This window comes from Triturus cristatus, chromosome 8 (assembly GCF_964204655.1).
Source record: "Triturus cristatus chromosome 8, aTriCri1.1, whole genome shotgun sequence".
In the NCBI taxonomy this organism is placed as follows: Eukaryota; Metazoa; Chordata; class Amphibia; order Caudata; family Salamandridae; genus Triturus; species Triturus cristatus.
In genome coordinates, this window is record NC_140591.1 from 716,505,427 (window position 1) to 716,526,568 (window position 21,142).

Consider the following 21,142-nt stretch of genomic DNA (forward strand, 5'->3'; position numbering starts at 1 on the left):
CTGGATCCTGGCGAGAGGCGCTGAAATAACGCCACCGCCATGAAAGAAACGCTATGGTGTCTCGGTGTCTCTCCACCTTGCCGACGGCATCACGAGTTGGGTCCGGAAGCAGGAGGGGCTTGGACACAGGGGTGAAGTGGAGCGATCACTGGAGGCTGTGCATTGCTGGATTTGCCTCACAATGTTACCTGTTGGTAGTTTCTCCCTCGATATTCTAGTCATGATATTGTCCACTCAATAACGTGTCCTCATTATTCCTGACCTACACCTCTAGCTACCTCCTCTCACACCTCCTGTCCCCCTCACACACACCCTCTGGGAATGATGAGCCCCAGGCATGGTACACTATACAGATCTTATGAAGGTGATCAGAAGGTAGCTCTTTATGCTATGACGATGGATAATCTGCCATTGACCATTGGTTGTCTCATGACTGGTGTCATGATCTTGTCGTTGGGCAGTAGTCCAGTTTTGGTAGAACCCTTTGGCAGATCCCTAACGTCCAGGGAAACAGAATATTTATGACACAGTCTACATCCGCAAGCAGCCATGCAGAGTCTGCCAGCATGATGAAATGGCGAGCTAAAAGTCACATGGCTACTGCACCAGGGACTTTTCATCTTATACCAAGTTTACAAACATCCCTTAGCTTTTTCTTTATTTGGTTTGCCAGCAAACCATTTGAATATTAAAAAACTTTGCAATGGTGCAATTCATTTATTTTCTTATGACACAGATACTAAAGCCACTAGACTAGTCACACAAGTCATACTTTGGTAGCTTTTGATCAATGGCTCCAATGTTCCACAAAGCAACGCAATAAGTACACTTCAGTTTTCAAGAGTGGGATACAGAAGGAGATGTAGAAAGTTCAGGCATCACACAGTCCACACAAATTATTTATTCATTCTTATACCTACCTAAGGCAGGGTATGAGTACTTCCTGAAAAGCGTTTATTTATATTTACAAGTTGTACTGAATTCCACCCATTGATCATCTTTGAGTTATTTCTGAGCTTTGATTTATCAATAATTGGTCCTCAATTGTAATGTTTTTTTATTATTCAATAAATAACGTATTGCATTTAATTGATTCACATAATTTGCCATTGTCATAACACTATATAAATCGTTCAATATGACAGCTATATACAATGGGCCAGATGTACAGTGCTTTTTAGCATGCGTAAACGGGTCTTAGACCCATTTGTGCATGCTAAAAAGCATGGGCCCATGTATAAACAGTATTTTGCAACTCGCAAAATAAATTGAGACTCGCAAAATACTGTTTTGCGACTTGCTATTAGAAAGGGGCGATCCCTTCCTAATAGCAATAGCAAAGCTTTTTACCAATGTTTTGCAACCGCAATTGCGGTCGCAAAACACTTGCAAATTACCACCTATTTTAGGTAGGTGGTAATGCAATCGCAAATGGGAAGGGGTCTCCAGGGGACCCCTTTCCCTTCGCAAATGCATGCAATTTTATTTTTTTACGGGCAGGCATTGGTCCCAGGGACCACGTCCTGCCCTTAAAAAATGAAACGAAAACGTTTCTTTTTTTGTTTTTGAAATGCATCCCGTTTTCCTTTAAAGAATATAAGCTACATTTAAAAAAAAAGCTGCTTTATTTAAAAGCAGTCTGAGACATGGTGGTCTGCTGAGCCCAGCAGTCCACCAACCCTGGAAAGGTCTGTCATTCCCGATGGGTTTGCAAATTGAGAAAGGCTTATTAAAATTTATGAGCATCGCAATTTGCGACCCCATTCGGAATCGCAACCAGTGTTAAGCACACTGTTGTACATGTTAAATAGCACCTCACAAATTACGAGTTGCAAATGCGACGCAATGTGAGAGGCGGTATTTGGCAGGTCGTACATCTTGCTTGATGTATCCAGGGGTGACTCACAGCTTACTCTATTGGACAAGATTATTGAGCTCCTTGTTTCCCACTTTGTTCATGTTACCTCTCTTCCATGCTTGATTCCTATTACCTGCAATCATCTTTTAGGATTTAGAGTCATGTCTTGAGTTAACTTTACCCAATGGACATGGCATGCCCAAATTATTAGTGAGAAGGTAAAAGTAACCCAGAGGGGCTATTAAAGAATAACTCTCAATTCCTCAGTTCAAAAACCAAAGTGTTCTACTGTACTTTACAAGGTAAATGCTATGCAGTCTCCCTCATACCTTGAGACTGTAGCTGACCTGGGGCCTCTGTGTTCTGTATGTGGTATGAACAATAAGGAGACACATGTAAAGCCAATAGAGAACTATCAGGTTAAGTGACAACCTTTAATTACTCCATATTGAATAGGTTGAACCAGTGTCTAAAGAGGCATTGCTCTCTCATATTTATCTTAGCGTCACGCTGATTTATTTTTTGTAATGGTGACAGCATTATTTTAAGGCTTTATATAAAAGTCATGACACTGTAAAATATGTCTCACAGTTATGCAATAATTATTGACCTGTTTTACTAAAACTGCCCAAGATCTACACTCCCCCCTATCCGGTTTAAAATTAATTTATGTGTATTTTTAAAGGTAACCTAACAATCTGAAATTGCAGACATTATCTTTATTCCAGACCTACATATTACAGCGTAATGGTGGCATAATTTATTTTCTTACATTTTTCATGTCATTTGTATGTTTCTAGAATATGAAAACTTCGCACAAGGAGATAAGCCAGCGGAACCAAATGCTCCCCGTCTGAATGGTATTATACAGATAATAATGCTCTTTCTTTCTCAATATGGCATATTGATTGCAGTGCATCTGAATAGTCTAATTGGCAGCTAAAATTGGAAAATAAGGTTTGTTTTTACACATTACCAGGTTGCTCAAGGTGCTATGCTATATGAATCTAACTTTTATATGAACTTTCTTGAATTTTAACTGCTGAGTTTAGGAATTGGTTATAAACACTCATCATTCAAGGCTGCAAGTATTATTTCCCTGCAGAAACAACATAGAATTATATATGGGTAAAAGTGAATTACGGGGATGTTCTTCACTGAGGGGTTCTGAGTGACTTCAAACAGATAAGGAAAGCAATGCTCGAGTTGTTATGTCACTTAGAACCCTGAGTTGAAAAACATCCCTGTAATTCCCTTTTTATCCATCTATAATTTTATGCTACATTTGACCTTCAAAATTATCTACCTCGCTTTCAACTGTTACACAGTGATGGGGAGCCATACATATCACAGCCTCTCCTCCCTGTCTCAATTTATTTTAAAAAAAAAGAATTTACCGGCAATTCCTCACAAGCTCCCTTCACCTACCATGCCTTCCTTCCCCTCCTACAGCTGTGCTTTCTGCCAAAGCAGACAGCCATCACTGTGCTGACAGGCCCTCAAAGAGCCCTGTCACTCTGGCCTGGAAGGCCTTCATGACATATGAACAGTGGTTAACAAGTTAATCAACTGTTGCTATGCCAAAGAAGTGAGTTTTGACATTTAGAAACGGACGTAAACAATACAGGATCTCCATGCAGCTATACAAAACCATGGGTTTTTATCATGCTCCTGTTCTGTAGTACAGGAGAGAGCCCTGCACATGACCTATATTGATAACTGCATGGGTTATGGTCATAGCCACTGAAATTATGCAGCAGGGGAGCACTGGATTATGCAGCACAGTAGATTGAATTATCTAGGAAGAAAAGGCAAATTATGCAACGTAATGTAGCACATTTTGTGATAGTATTACTTCATTATTTTGGCATTTTTACGGATTTTAACCCTGTTCAGGCAAAAGTTGAACTATAATAATACCATCTGAAATTTGACCATTTAAACTTTGTGAAGGTCCTTCAATTGCAACAGGTGTTATCACAATTTTATTAACTTTTGATACGTTTGAGCACAACATTTTTTTTTTGTTCAGTTATTGCTATGGAGCAGGTAATGGATTATGTGGCAATTCCAGTCATTCGAATGCCTCTGTATATAGAATGCTCTGCAAATTGTTCAGTGATGTCATTTGAGATGTCATCAGTGATGTCACTGACCATGTCATGAATGATGTAATATGTGACGTCATCAGCAGTGCATTGCGGGGGTGTGAGTTATAGTTAGCTCAACTAACTATAACAGCAAAATTTCTCTGGTTTTGTATGAGTGAAATGCGCAACTAACTATAACGTCCCTGAAACCTATGGTTTTTTCAGTGAATTTCAAAGGTTTTTTAAATGCTAATTTGTAACTATATCGTTCCTAGAAACCTATGTTTTTTTCAGTGAATTTCAAAGGTTTTTAAAATCATAATTTGCAACTAAAACGTCCCTGAAACCTATGTTTTTTTGTGAATTTCAAAGGTTTTTTAAATGTTAATTTCTAATTATAATGTTCATTAAACCTATGGTTTTTTCAGTGATTTTAAATTATCATTCCATTTTAAACCTGGTGAAAACGGCCGATATCGCCAGTTTTCCAGCAATAGCTTCCGCAAAAAAATTGACACAAATGAGCGCAACAACTAAGGCTAATAATAATATTAAAACAGGTGATAAGCTGCGTTAGCAGTAGGAATGTAACATCTGCCTTTTACTGGTGTAAAGTAGGACAACTACCTACAGTGTGAAAGGGAGCCCAGCTCAGAATCACATCTGAAGACCATGTCATGTCATGGAGCTACTGATCATGTACCTCCCACACCCAAGAAGGCCACAAAATCCACTGGCACCACCCTCCCCCGGACCCCCCTACTACCACCCAGGCAGCGCACAACAGGACAGCGAACCTTCCAAAAACGGCATGGCCCCTCAGCCACACAATAGCTGAATGTTGCGAGATGTTGCAACCAAACATGTGTGAAGGAGGCAAGTCACCCACTAATAATAATGCACACAATACCAAGTGTAGCGGTGATGTGCTGGACAGACCTCACTATGCAGAGCACAAACCTCTCCATGTGTACATATACTGCTGGTGCTTGTAGTGTTGTGGACAGTGGACACAACCATGTTACCTCAGGCAGTGCGGAAGATCTCGTCATGTACCTGTGTCGTCGTCCCCTGGAAGCGGAAGCGCAGTGGGCTGGTCCAACTTACGCCACTCCAGTGTAGAAGTGTGAATAAATAGGCCGGGTCTCTGGGCGTGGTACACTTGTGTGAAGGCCAACACGTTTGCCAGAGTGGCGGCCCTCACCCTGCCATGTGGCTGCCGCCTTGACTGTGGGCCTCATTAACACAGGCCCCCTGCCAACACAGCAGCACAGCACTGCAGAGTTACATCTGTACACACTACTTCCTTCGATCTACACTGCGGACAGCAGGACTCATAATTCAGATGGACTCGCGATTGCAGATGAAGCAGTCCAGTAGGCAAGACACATTGCTCCAAGTGCGGCCCGCCCGGACCACGCATCATCGCACGCTGCGTACATGCTGAACGCCAGAGGTACCACTAACTCAGTGCACCACAAGTCACTGCCACGTGGCCTTATTAAGGCAGAAATCATTAGACACAAGACATTGCTACCAGTGCGGCCCGCCCGTACCACGCATCATCGCAGGGAGCGCACACACTGAGTGCTTCAGGTGCCACTAACTCACTGCACCACAAGCCATCGCCACGTAGCCTTATTAAGGCAGAATTTATTAGACAAAAGACATCGCTACCAGTGCGGCCCACCCGGATCACTCATCATCGCAGGCTCCGCACATGCAGGTTGCTTCAGGTGCCACTAAGTGTGCAGCTCAACTCAACGCCACGTGGCTGTGGGTACTTGCTGACCGCTGCCTCCGGCCAACACTGCGGTCAGCAGGGCTCACAATTAAAATTGAGTCTTGTGAAGCGGACTTTGGAGCTTGCCGGTGTGTGTGCCTGCAGACCGGGGGCAGTTGAAGTGTGCAGCCAGCCCCTAACAGCAGCATCTGGGGCAAACGCGAGGACTCCAGGGACCAGCAGCCTCGCGGTCAGAGTCACCTGCGCCGGAGCTAACGGCCACGCGCCCTTCCACCTCAAAACACCTGCCGGCCCCCGCCTCGCGGGAGCCGCTCGTGAAGCGGACTTTGGAGCTTGCCGGTGTGTGTGCCTGCAGACCGGGGGCAGTTGAAGTGTGCAGCCAGCCCCTAACAGCAGCATCTGGGGCAAACGCGAGGACTCCAGGGACCAGGAGCCTCGCGGTCAGAGTCACCTGCGCCGGAGCTGACGGCCACGCCCACTTCCACTATTTAAATATCCATTGTTCCCGCAACGCGGGACCGCGCGCGGGCTAAGTCCGGGCGAAGGGCGGGCCCTCTGAGGCCCTCAGAGGCACAAGGAGGCTGGGCTGGGCCACGCTTTTTGGCTCCAGGACTTCGCTGCTGTCCCCTGTCACTTCGGACTTAGTGAGACTTTTTAACTTAATAGAGCATGTGTGGGTATTTCATAGGATAAGGAGCTGAAATACCCCTTATTATTGTTTTGTTATTATTTTTCTGTCTAGGCAATACATTTAGTTTTTTATAGGCCTCTTTGTTACCGCTGAAAATGTTGAAATCCACAACAGGCAAAACACTCCTTGCAGCTGCAACACTAGATAATTATCTGGTGAAAGTTGTAACTAAAATTAACAGTGAAAGACGTAAATCATTGGGCCAGGGGACTAGTTCTTTCTCATTGTCTAGTTCGCCCACTGCATTGTTTTCTCCTATTCAGGGTGATAGCTGTAGCACTGATCAACACGATTTGATAAATAAGGCAGATTTAGCTCTGCTGCCCTCTGAATTAGTGCAGAATCAGGAAAATATGGCCGACCCAAATTACATCAATGATGCTCCACCAGATCGTTCCCCGGCCCCGGTAACACAGAGAGTGTTGAGATCTCGCAAGTATACACAAATTAAACGGGGGGTGGCCGAAACACAAACAAAAAAACAGACCCACCACCTACTAGTGGGGAAAGCCTAAATGAGGCTTTGGCTAACAATGCCACAATTAAAATAGACACAGAGCAAATAGATTGCCTGATTGGCATTTTAGAGGCCAAAATCACTAAGATAGTTAAACCCCTTGTGGCCAAAATTGACACGTTGTCTGCGGAAATTGTGAGATTAGGAAACCTCCTGGGACCCCGTAGTGATATAATTGTAAGTGATAGCACTTCTGAAAAGGGCCCTAGGGCTAACAATGAGATACCAAAGCCCATTAAGGAAGGACCCAGTATAGTAGAACCAGCAGCTGCTGTATCCCTGGCAACTGCGAGTAAAACTCCACCACCAGTAACATGTCTAGGGAGTAAGAGAGGGCCGGCAGAAGTAAAGACCAGTTGCACGGTCAGTGCACAACCAGACTTACCTCCTGAATGTGCCCCATTTGTCGCAGTGTTGACAAATGTTCCACCTCTAGTAGAGGGTGGCCTGTCAAACAAGCCAGAATCCCACGAATCCCACGAATCCCACAAATCCCACGAATCCCTAAAGAATAAAACTGTATTGTGGCTAAATAGAGAGTGTGGGTTCCCAGTAGGTCTATCACATCAGATACTAACCACCAGGAGAGTCTCATGGATAGGACGATCACACAAGAATATTAGGGGGGATTGTGTCATTATAAATTTTAGTAACCCACTTCTCGTTAATAATGCTTTGCTAAGAGCTTCCTCGCTGCCACATACTGATCAGGGCATCACACTTCGTTCACTGGGATATTTCTACAGACATCTAACTCAGCAGCCCATTAATGACTTATGTAGGGGCAGAGGAATTGGCACTGTAGGGTTTACCGGCCGCGGGGTTGCCACATTCAATCGTTATCAACCCCTGAGTGATCTAGATTCAAATGATTGACTTGAATACGGCCGGAACCATCCCACACCTGTTGTAGAAGCTTCTACATTGATTGTGGAGGAGGAATGTGGGTTAAATGGAAACTCAGTGAGCCCTTGTGGGGGTGGTACCCCAAATGTCATGAACACAGAGGGGGATGTCCAAGGTGGCCCCACTGATGGTATGGTGGCAGTGAGGGCCCCACGTCTAGGTACGAGGGTCCTTAGTTGGAACTTCGCTGGGCTGAATAGTAAAGCAAATGATGCAAAATGGAGGGACTGTTTGACAGACTGCGAAATTATTGGGTTACAAGAAACCTGGGACACGGAAAATACCTTTTTTTTGGATGGGTATGCGGCTTTCTGGTTGGCAGCAGTTGCTTCCCCCATGGGGAGGGCAAAGGGCGGACTTTTAACCCTCATTTCATTAAAACTTGAGGGGATTTATACTAAAGTGGAGACAGGCATGCCATATTGCCTTGCAGTGGAAATTCTAACTAAATTAACTGGGAATTGGCTCATTGTCAGCTTTTATAACTCCTTTGACAAGAGTATTTTTAATGAACATTTAGTCAGTCTACACGATTTTTTGGAATTGTATAATGTTAATAGTACGAATTATTATTCGGTTATTGTGCTTGGAGATTTTAATGTTCATTGTTGTAAAGGTAACTGTTTTGTTTGGGACAGCTTAGGTCCAGCAAACCAAGATAATATTCATTTTGAACACACCCCGCAGGGATTGTATTTAGAAGATTTGGTGGTAGGTAATGACTTGATCTACCCCACCAAATTTACAGGAGACATCCCAACCTATAAAGGAAGATGCTCTGGGTCAACTATTGATTATATTTTTGTGAGTGTAAACTTAACAAGTAGGGTTAGTCAGTATAATGTCAGTTGGTCTCCCTACGGAGATCATAACCCTGTAAAGGTGACTCTGACAGATGACCTAAGGAAAAAAGTGAAACCCAACCTGACTGCTGGAATCCTTGACATAAGGCCCACCGATCAAGCGCGACGCCTGAAATGGTGCCGTGTGGTGCCAAAGGACTTCAAGGAAAATTTGCTGGGAAAGGTTGGGGATTATATGACCACTTGTCTGAAAGATGGCGTCATAGGGGATGAGGTCCTAGTAGCCTATGGCAGAATCTGCACCCAGGTCTATAGTGACCTCAAAAAAGCAGTTAAGGGGCAACCTAGGAACGGGGAAAAATGGTTTGACCACAACTGCTCAATAGCCCAACGGAAGTTGATGGTAGCGCTGAAAGCTGACCCGCCCGATAAAGCGGAAATTGCTGCCCTTAGGAATAATTATAAAAAAGCACAAAGAAAGCGAAAAAACGAAATTAGGCAGGAAGCCTGGAACAAGCTTTTATCAATAGATGTAATTAAAAATAGTGCTAAATTTTGGACTGTGATAAATAAGCCTTTTTTCCAGGATAAAAGCAACAGCGAGCTTGATTGTGGTATCCAGGAAAAAAAATGGTACAGTCACTTTAAACAGGTTTATGATGGAAATGGGATGTTGGAAGGCCCAGTCTTAAATATTGAGAAATATTCTTTGACCTTCACAGAATTAGAAGTAACACATGCCATTATGCAAATGACAAGTAATAAGGCTCCGGGACCCGACGGAGTCCCGGCAGACCTTTTTAAATCAGATGTAAAAACCTGGTCAAAGATTTTATATAATGTCTTTGTTAACGCCTGTCAATTGGGCCTGCCCCCCACATGGGCACGATCTGTCATTATACCCATATATAAGAAGGGTAACAGAGGTGACCCGAGTTGTTACCGCCCGATATCCCTAATTGACTCCTCTGTGAAAGTATTGGGTAGGGTGGTCCTTGGCCAACTGACCGGCTGGCTCGAGGAATCTGGAACACTCTCTATGGCCCAGTACGGCTTCAGAAAAGGGATGGGCACCACGGACCAATGCTTGAACTTGCAACTACTAATAGGTAAATATACGGTGGCAAAGAATGGAGCACTATTAGTAGCTTTCATGGACCTGTCCTCGGCCTTTGATCGAGTAAACAGGTCAAAGCTGTGGTCCTTGCTCCTAACCTGTGGAGTAGACAAAAACATCGTCTATTTCCTAGCCGACCTGCATAGGGATTTATCTGCAACGGTGAGGTATGACCAACAGGGTAATTGTACGGAAGGTATACCCATATCAAATGGAGTTAAACAGGGGTGCATTTTGGCGCCCCTGCTCTTTACATTATACATCAATAACCTAGATACTGCCCTAATTGCATCCTGTAAAGATATTCCCTGTGCAGGGAGACGCCTGATTCCCGCACTTTTATATGCGGATGACGCCGCCCTCCTAGCAAGAACGGCAGTGGGACTTCAATTATTGTTAGACTCTTTTTCTGGCTTCATGAAGTCATTAGATTTAAGCGTAAATTTTTCAAAATCGCATGTAATGACTATTGGACAGAAATCCCCAAAGGCTAAAACTTTTTATTGTGAGGGCCATATATTAACCAGGGTGTCGTCGTTCCCATACTTGGGTGTACTTTTCGACGACCAAGGATCCTGGGTAATCCAAATCACAGCGAAAAATATTGTACTGATAAGAGCAACCCTGGCTGTATTGGGTTTTGCCAGAAAGTTAGGAGCCAGGCCAATGAAGGCCCTCATTCAAATATACAGAGCCAAGTGCATTTCACTAGCCATGTATGGGGCCGAGTTATGGGGCACAAAAAACGTAAAGAACATACAGACTGTTGAAGATAGGTTTTTAAAGCACCTCCTATCTGTCCCTAAAACAACAGCCAATTACAATACCCATCAGGAGCTTGGAATCGGCTTTGTTGAAGGTGCTATTGCTGTGGCACCACTACTGAAATGGATAGCTACTTGGTTAAACCCTGACTTACTGCTTAATCATACCATCATGAAAGACTGTATGTCACTCGACCATGGGCTGTGTATACCCTGGCTCAAATATATTCAGAGGCTGGCAGTAAAGCTGGGTCGTCATGAATTATATCATTCACCAGAAGCTCTAGTGAAGGGAGACATAAAATGGTGTAAGGAAATGTTTTTGCGCATAGCCACTATGGATATGGAAGCGAGAGAGCTGGTAAAGGTGACAGTAAGGGCCCACCAGCTATGTAAAACAACACTATCCATGGAACCATATCTAGGCTATGTCACAAACAATAATCATCGTTTTTTACTGACTAGATTCAGATTTAATCAACTGCATCTTCTTATTGGAGGACAGAAAGGATGGAAGAGGGTAGAGGATCTTGGCCCCTGTACTTGCGATAATTTTTTGCAACAAGACATCATACATTTCATTTTTTTCTGTGAACACCTTATTGTCATTAGGAAACATTTTATTCTCCCTATTTTAAAAAACAAAGGCTTTGTGCAAGTGAGACCTGCCCTTCTCTACTTGCAAATGTTAACTGACGTTTGGGAAACTTTTAACGTTGCTAATTTTTTATCAGCAGCTATAGGAATTTTGAGGAAATGAACTTAACATTAAATCATGTACATCCTCTTTTAGTTGTGTCAAAAATAAAATTGTTTTTATTGGTTCTATTGAATGTCTCTATAAGTTTTTATGAGCTATGATTGTGTTAAATGAATCACGTACCTACAACTGTTTTTATATATCGCGTTTTGTAGTATGCTTTTATGGTTTGCACTTAAACCGAATAAAGATATTTGACTGACTGAGTCTTGATTCATTAATTACAGAGTCCAGTAGGCAACTAACTACAATGTCTTCGAAACCTAAATAATATCCTTTTAGTATCCTTGCTTCGAGAACTTTTTTGATATCAATTATGGCTTTAGTACAATGACCAAATTCATCTTGCAAGTCCAAAGGAACACTGAATGCCAGTCTATACTGCGGTCAGCAGAGCTCACAGTTGGAATTCAGTTTTGATTTATTTATTGCAGAGTGAACTGTACTCTATGTCGTTGGATTTTCTCAAGAGGAAGTCACAAAAAGCATTCCTCGATGTCTGTGCTGACTACTGCCTTCGATCTATACTGCGGACAGCAGGGCTCAGAATTCAGATGGAGTCTCGATTGCAGATGATGCAGTCCAGTAGGCAAGAGACATTGCTCCCAGTGCGGCCCGCCCACACCACGCATCATCACTGGCCGCGCACACGCTGAGCGCCTCACCTACCACAAACTCTATACAGCTCAAGTCAACAACACATGGCTGTGGGCCTTTCCTGACCACTGCCTCCGGTCTACACTGTGGTCAGCAGGGCTCACAATTCAAGATTAGTACCGATGCAAATTGTGTAAGAGACTATAATCGGTTAAGAAAACCAAATGCTCCCAAACTGTGCAGCTAAAGTCAACGCCACGTGGCTGTGGGCCTTTGCTGACCGCTGCCTCCGGCCTACACTGTGGTCAGAAGGGCTCACAATTAAAATTCAGTCTTGATTCATTAATTTCAGAGTCCAGTAAGCAACTAACTATTACGTCCCCGAAACCTACACATTTCGACAATGTATTCCATACATATTTCATCTTTTGTTACCTTCACTGCAGTCAGTAGAGCTCACAATTTACATTGAGACATGATTTATTAATTGCAGACAGAATTGTACTCTATGTCTTCGGATTATGTCAGGAGGAAGTGACAAAAAGCATTCCTCGATGTCTGTGCTGACTACTGCCTTCCATCTACATTGCGGACTGCAGGGCTCACAATTCAGATCGAGTCGTGACTGCAGATGACGCAGTCCAGTAAGCAACAAACATTGCTACCAGTGCAGCCCTCCCAGACCATGCATCTTCGCTAGCTGTGCACACGCTGAATGCTTCTGATGCCCCTACCTCAGTGCACCACAACTCATGGACCCTTTATGATAGAATCTTTTGTGTATGATTTCAGATCTGCTGCCCCTACCTCAGTGAACCACAAGTCATGAACCCTTTACGATAGAATCTTTTGTGTATTATTTCACATCTGGTGCCCCTAATTTAGTGCAGCACAAGTCATGAACCCTTTATGATTGAATCTCTATGGGTGATCCGATGATTACTGTTGTACTTGTTACCAGCATCAACCATTCCCGGAGGGCTGGCTTACACTCACCCCACACGCATCCAGCACAGACGTCACTGGACATGTGACCCTGGTAAAAAAAAGGAGTCGAGCGCACGTGCCCGTACCCAGTTCCACTATCTATCTGTGTCCGTGTGTTCATTATGTATGCAACATGCTGCCCCTGGGCCCTACCACATTACATTGTGCTCTGGACAGCGTATGCAACCAACTTACCTTTGACAGTAGGAGAAAACTTTGGTATGTAACTTTGTCTCGGTCATTGTACAAGTACGTACATAGAGACTAGATGATCAGAGTACTGCAAGGAGAGTGTATAGTGAATATATAAGTGCATGGGGATTGGTGGAGTGATTGTATAAGTACATATGTTGGCACAGCTTAACTCCGACAAAGAACTTGTCTCTAATTGGCTGCCCTTCATATCCCAAAAACTGAAATTTGGGCTTTGCACTGCCCTTTATTGCTACAGCTACAACACTCCACTGAATGTGCAATAAACATTCACATCCACACAGATGTGTCATTTCCACCATCTTTCTTGTGTGGAACTATGGATGAATGCAGGGTCAGTGATTCCTCGTATCTTCCATGTTGGGCATGTTGTGGGACTTGGCTCACAGAGTGACACATTGACATTTGCGACCTGGGTGATGGCAGCACTATAACAACACCCGCATGCCAGTGTTGCCAGATTTTGTAAGCATTCTCTACCCCAAAGCCAACCAAAAAGTAGCCCAAAGTAGCCCAATATTGCTACTTTAAGGAAGGAGGGGCAGGGACATCGTCAAGCAGGCGTTGAATGCATTGGAATTGATGTTGCAGCAGGCTTCCCAGCAAATATTTGTCTTATAAATCGCTTTAACATACTACTTTGCTGGCGCGCTGTATATCTATTTATAATCTGACAAGTAGCACAAACCAAAATTTAACTGCGCAACCGGGAAAAATATAGCCTAATTGTGCGTGATCTGGCCCAATATGGCAACAGTGCCGCATCAGTTGATTCCTCATACAGCTCACGATGGAGCCACGCCCATAGCTCCGAAGTCATTCTTCACAGCCTCACGCTAGACTGGTATACGCCAGGCCAGCCCACTCTACTTACGCTTACAGGGAAGGACAACAATGCTACATGGCCCAGATTTTAATTACAGTGATCTGCTGGTCACACCATAGTTGTCAGTACGCCACAGCCACTCCCTAATGGCTAGTATACACCCACACCACACCCATCCAGCACAGGCATCACAGGACATGTGACCCTCCCAATAAAAAAGACCGGGCGCACGTGCTCGACGCCATTTCAGAGTTGCTCACAGCGAATGCACTGCGGCCGGCACAGGCACACCGGCACAGGACGGTGACTTTCGGTCCACTGAGGTATGGGTACCGTAACTGCTGAGCGGGTGTGCAGCCTGCGGTGATGGTACTTACCGACGGTCTGGACAGCTCAGGTTTAGTGTGTCCTGCTGGACCGCAGTGTAGGCCTGAGCCATCAGAAGTGCAGGCCTACCACCACGTTGCGTCACCTTGCGGGTCACTGAGTTAGTGGCACCGCAATGGCTGAGCGGGTGTGCAACCTGCGATGATGATCGGTGCACTGGTATGTCCTCTGTTATGGCAAAATCAAGACGCAACACCAAATGAGAGACCTGGTGGCCTGCGGAATGGGGCTGCATGATATACAGGGTGCCCTGTCCACGAAAAGGTGAGCTGTGAGGCCTCGGTGTGCAGGGGTGGGCAGACACCTCTGGGCGGCGGGAGTGGATGATGTGCAGCAGCCTGGATGCACAAATGCGGAACAGCGATTTAGGCATGCACAGTCGTATATACTCTGCCATTACTAATTCTGTACTATGTTTCAGATGTGGGAGCTTGAGGGCTCCACTAGGTCCCTGCACGTGGTTGGAGACACAGCGGTGGCGTAAAGGTGAGCTGTGAGGGTTTTGTCCACAGTATGGGCACTCACTGTCCCTCTTCATCTCTTCCTTTCTCTCCTTCACACTCTTTATTTCTCTCTTCCTCACACTGTGTCTCTCTTTTTCTCTCTCTTCCTCTTTCTCACTCTCTCTCTCTCTCTCTCTCTCTTCCTCTCTCTCACTGTTTCTCTCTCTCTTCGTCTCTCTTACTCTTTCTCTCTTTCTCTCTGTCTTCCTCTCACTTTCTTTCTTTTTCTCTCTGTCTTCCTCTCACTCTTTCTTTCTCTCTCTATCTCTCTTTCTATCTCCTCTGATGGATGCATGACGCACAATCTTATCTTGCTTTTTATCTAACAAGCTGTGATTCACGAATCAACGCCCCCCCAACACCACCACAGCTGAACACGTATAGAACCTGCGATGATGCGTGGCCATCTCGACAACGCCTGAGAAAGTTGCTTCGGCATGTGGTGGACCCTCTTACACACACACCGGTAGCGGAAGGTGAGCAGAGAGGCTTCTTTCCGCAGCAGCGGGCAGTCACCTCTGGGCGGTGGGAGTGGATAGTGTGCAGCAGCCTGGGTGCACAAGAGCGCACAGACACCTCCGAGGAGTGGATGGGCTGTAGCAGCCTGAGTGCACATTGGCGAAACAGAGAATTAGGCGTGTGCAGTTGTATGTACTCTACAATTACTAATTCTATACTATCTTTCAGATGACTAAACTTGAGGGTGCAATATGTCCCGGCATGTGGTTGGAGACACACCGGTGGCACAAAGGTGAGCTGCGAAGATTTTCTCCAGTGTCAATACTCCCTCTCCCTCTCCATCTCTTCCTTTCTCTCTCTCGCACTTTCTCTCTTTCTCTGTCTCTTCCTCTCTCTCATTCTTTCTTTCTCTCTCTTCCTCTTTCTCTCTCTCTCTTCCTCTCCCTCACACTGTTTCTCTCTCTCTTTTCCTTGTATCTTACTCTTTCTCTCTTTTGCTCTCTCACTCTTTCTCTCTTTCTCTGTCTTCCTCTCTCACTCTTTGTCTTCCTCTCTCTCACTCTTTCTCTCCTCTCTCTCACTCTTTCTGTCTCTATTCCTCTCTCTCACTCTTTCTATCTCTCTCTTCCTCTCTCTCTTCCTTGTATCTCACTTTCTCTCTCAGTCTTTCTTTGTTTCTCTCCCTCTCTCTCACTCTTTCTCTCTTTTTTTTCTCCTTTGCTGGATGCATGACACACCATCTTATCTTTCTCTTTGTCTTGCAGGCTGTTATTCACAAATGGTCCAGCGATGACATGACATGGCTGTACATAGTTTTATTTGTTGTTGTTTTGTTTTAATAACATGTTTTATATGTAAATCCATACATGACTAAGATTCTTATTTTTCCAACCTCGCAAGCATCTTCTTATTAATAATTAAACAACATTACCCAATATTTTACGTTCCAGATACCCTAACATGACTGTCACATTTGTTTGTGGGGGGGTGGGGGAGAGAGGGGATTCCGGACTAGGAGCTCCTGCTGGGGGATGTTGGAGCAGTGTTGGGTGTCCGTCCTGCATGATCGTTGCCTTCATTGCATCTGTTCTCAGAGACTTACGAGCCGGCAGGCTGGCTCATAGATGAAGAGCTGCGAGCCGACTGGCAGGTTCATAGAGGGAGAACCGCGGCCCGTCAGTTCGCAGAGGGAGAGCTGCGGGCCAGCTCGCAGAGGAACACCTGCGGGCCAACTGGTATAGGGATAGGTGCAAGCCATCAGCTTCCAAAGGGATAGCTGCGGAACAGTGATGTGGGGAGAGGGACCGTGAAGAGCGTATCTCGCAGAGAGAGACCTGTGATATATTTCCAGTCTTGGCTTCACAGATACAACTGCGGGCCCGAGAACTCACGCCCGAAGAGCTTTGAGCCGACAAATGGTTCGCAGAGGGAGACTTGCGGGCCCAAGAATGTTGTTGGAGGTATGCTGTTGATTGGGGAAAGGGTGTGTTCCCTGCTGATGTAGGGAGACGCAGCGTGAAAGGGGTATCTCCCACAGAGAGAGCTTTGGTATATTAAATTGCCCTCTGAACCTTTCTTTTATATTTTCACTCGATGCGAGGCACAAGATGGCTGATAACACTTCCTGGTTTGAAGTGTTAGCAGCCAATCAGAGAACACTTCCTTATTTGAAGTGTTAGCAGCCAATCAGAGGCAAGCTCATTTTCGGGAGTCAGGCACAGTCCAGATATATATATCTTTTTTTCCTTTAATATCTCAAAAACTACTGAACGGATTTACACCATTTCAACAAAAGCACGCTTTCTGGACCAATACCTTTCTCCCTGCCGAATTTGGCGTAATTCCGTTCAGCAGTTTGACCTGTAGCCTTGTCTAGAGTTTCCCATGGAAAATGCATTGAGAAAACACTTTTTCAGACCCCCCTTTTTTCTCAGCCCCCCCCTTGACCAATCACCCTGTAATATGTCTTTGCAGCTTCATGGCTCCGGTCGTGGGTGCAAATATCTTGCAATAAACTTGCTTTCGATCAACAACCAACCTTGTACGTCCTCAATACACCCCTAAACTTTCAAGATAGGAGCTGATCAAAAAAGAGAAACTTTTTGGAAAATGTAGTAAAGATTCGTCAAACAACGCCAAAGTTATAAGCACATGGAGGACTCCAGGAGGGGGGCCATGCAACCCCCCTCCCAACATCAGTGAAGCCCTGGGCCTGCGGGGATCCCAGCGGGCTCCCGCAGCCCCAGCGAGCCCCCGCTAATATTTTTTAAGAAATGCCCCCTGGACCTAGCCCACCCGGGGATCTCATTAAAATAAAACGCGGGAACCCGCGACCCCAGCGCGAATTGCGCCGATTTTTAATTTAAAAAAAAAATGTTTTCTTTGGCCCTGAGGGTCCTTCTGGGACCCCCTGAGCAGGCCTAGGGGGTCAGGGTGTTTCTACCCTGCCCCCTTCTCTTGTTTTTTACCTTTGTTTCTCTGTTTTCTGGTGACTCGCTTCTACCGAGTCACAAGCTGGCTGCCAACACTTCCTGGTTTGGAGTGTTGACAGCCAATCACAGTGAAGCTTGTGCACGGGAATTTTATTTTTCTAATTTCTCAGAAACTACCGAACGGATTTACACCATTTAAAAAAAAAGTCGCTTTCTAATGCAAGCACTACCTTTTTGCCAAATTTGGGGTAATTCCGTTCAGTAGTTTTGGCTCTAGCCTTGCACAAAGTTTCCTAAGAGAAATTGATTTTTTGACTCTTATTCTTTGAATTTCTCAAAAACTACTGAACGGATTTACACCATTTAAAAAAAGGTCGCTTTTTGAACCAAGCTCTACCTTTCTGCCAAATTTGGGGTAATTCCGTTCAGCAGTTCGGGCTGTAGCTCGTCGCAAAATTTCCTATAGAAATTAACGAGGGGAAAACGCGTTTTGGGACCCCCCTTTTTTCTCAGCCCCAGCTTGACGAATCACCCCCAAACTTTCAGGATAGGAGCTGACCTGGATAGACTTTTTTTTTAGAGAATTTCACAGTTATTAGCAAATCAAAAAATGCTTTTCCTATGGAAACTAGGTTGTAACTTTAACTACCTATATATATTATCTACTGGCGGTCGCCAGTAGATAGTTATAGTTAGGACCGTGTTTCCATAGGAAATCCGCAACATTCTATTTGGAATAACTTTGGCGCCGGTTGACGAATCCTCGTGAAATTTTCAAAATAGGTGGGGCGCTCCGCTCCTACCCTGAAAGTCTCGGGGGGATTCGTCAAGCGGGGGCTGAGAAAAAAGGGGGGTCCCAAAACGCGTTTTCCCCATGCAATTTTCCATAGGGACCTTTAGTCCAAGGTACAGCCCGAACGGCTGAACAGAATTACTTGAAATTTGGCAGAGAGGTAGTCCTTAGCTCAGGGATGTGCCTTTTGCATATATGGAGTCAATCTGTTCAGTAGTTCCTGAGAGAATTGCAGTTAAAAGCACATATATATCTATAGCCGCGCACCGTGCGCGCACTGTGCGAACACCGTGCGCGCACCTAACGTGCGCGAGCATAGTTCTGATTGGTGGTTACATGTTAGTCAACGTTCGAATCGGTCGAAATCAAGAAGTGTCGGCCGCCATTTTGTTTGTTTTCAGTGCGAGAGTGAAAAAGGAAGGTGGCGAATGTGAAAAGGGGGCAGGGTAGAGAGTTCCTGACCCCCTAGCCTTTGTCAGGGGGTCCCTGAAGGACCCCGAAGGCAGAAAAAAACATTTTAATTTTTTTTTTTAAATCGCGGGTGTGCGCGCACCATGCGCGCACGGTGAAAAACGAAAAAAACCCAATAATAATATGTATATTTTTTTAATACGTAGTTTATTGTAAAATAAATATATAATAAAATAATAATACATACATAACTTAGCATTTAAAAAACCGTACAAATTCACTGAAAAAACCATAGGTTTCACACACATTATAGTTAGGAATTAGCATTTAAAAAACCTTGCAAATTCAGTTAAAAAACCATAGGTTTCACACATGTTACAGTTAGGTGGATATTTCACTCGTAAAAAACCAATGAAATTCCCCCGTTATAGTTAGTTCAGATAACTATAACTCGCGCGGCCGCCACTCTATCACAAGGATGATGTCATCAGTGATGTCATGAGTGATGCCACTGACCATGTCATGAGTGATGTAATATGTGACGTCATCAGCAGTGGATTGCAGTCGCGCGAGTTATAGTTATCTGAACTAACTATAACGGGGGAATTTCATTGGTTTTTTACGAGTGAAATATCCACCTAACTATAACATGTGTGAAACCTATGGTTTTTTAAGTGAATATATATATATATATATATATCTATATATATTACCTACTGGCGGTCGCCAGTAGGTAGTTATAGTTAGGACCCTGTTTCCACAGGAAATCCGCAACATTCTATTTTGAATAACTTTGGCGCCGGTCGACGAATCCTCGCGAATATTTCAAAATAGGTGGGGCGCTACGCTCCGCTCCTACCCTGAAAGTCTCGGGGGGATTCATCAAGCGGGGGCTGAGATAAAAGGGGGGTCCCAAAACGCGTTTTTCCCATACATTTTTCCATAGGACCTTTAGACACAGCTACAGCCCGAACGGCTGAACAGAATTACTAGACATTTGGCAGAGAGGTAGTCCTCAGGTCAAGGAAGTGCCTTTTGTAGGTTTGGTGTAAATCTGTTCAGTAGATTCTGAGAAAATAGCCTTTAAACCAATATATATATCTGAGCCAGCTTACGGTGCGCTTACGGTGCGCTTACCGTACGCGTACGGTGGCGTGCGCGAGCGAGATTCTGATTGGCTCTTAGATCTTAGTAAACATTCGAATCGGTCGAAACCAGGAAGCGGCGGCCGCCATTTCATGTGTTTCACTCAGAAAAAAAAGAGTGATATCTTGAAAAGGGGGCAAGGAGGAGAGTTACAGACCCCCTAACATTTGTAAGGGGGTCAAAGAAGGACAGAAAGGTACAAAGAAAACATTTATTGATTTTAAAAAAAATCGCGGGGTACGCGTACGGTACGCGTACGGTAGAAAAAAAAAATAAAAAATGAAATGAAATGCAGATTTAAGTGTTTAGATATTAGGGGGCTCTAAAAAGAGCCATTGTGTTTATGAAGTGATTTTTTAGTGGTACCTACAAGTAAGTACCGATGCAGAGTCTAAGGTTCAAGAGGAAGACTCTGTTCCCTTCATCATTGAAGTGCACACCATCTCCTCTATAAATGTCTTGCATGTCATAACGCAAGTTGTTGTGGTAAATGGAACCCATACCATAGTCACGGAGGAAAGCAGAAACAGATTTGTTGACGTGCTTTCTTGCTTTGTCAATCTGCGGACAGAAATGATTGGACCAGTTCCATTTTTGCCTTTGGCATATGTTAGAAAACACAAAGGCAGTTTTAGGGAAAAGTGAAAACAGTTGTGCAAAGGTGTCCTTCATAAGCATTTCCAGACCTACCCCAGTCAAAGTGCCTAGGTCATTGCCACCACAGTGCACTATTATGAGGTCAGGGTGTTGGATTTGCATGAAGGATTTCACCAATGGCATCAATTGGTGCCACTTTAACCCTCTCTGACCAATCCATTTAATGTCTACATTTGGTAAAGCAAGGTCTCTCACCATACCTGTTTTCTCTGCATACTTTTCACTCCAGAAGACATAGCTGTGCCCTACAATCCACACTGTGAACATCTTCAAAGGAGAACTGGATGCACTCAGGAGGTGTAATTCAGTAGAATGGTAAAAAGAAATGAAAGACAGTTTGGAAATGGAGGCATACATATTTTTTTAATAAAAAAAAGAACTGATTGGCTGTTTCATACCATTCTAGAATAAAAACTAGGCTGTATGTGTAAATTAATAGAAGCATGTTTTGTATTGGTACAGAAAAATGTGTTACCAAAGA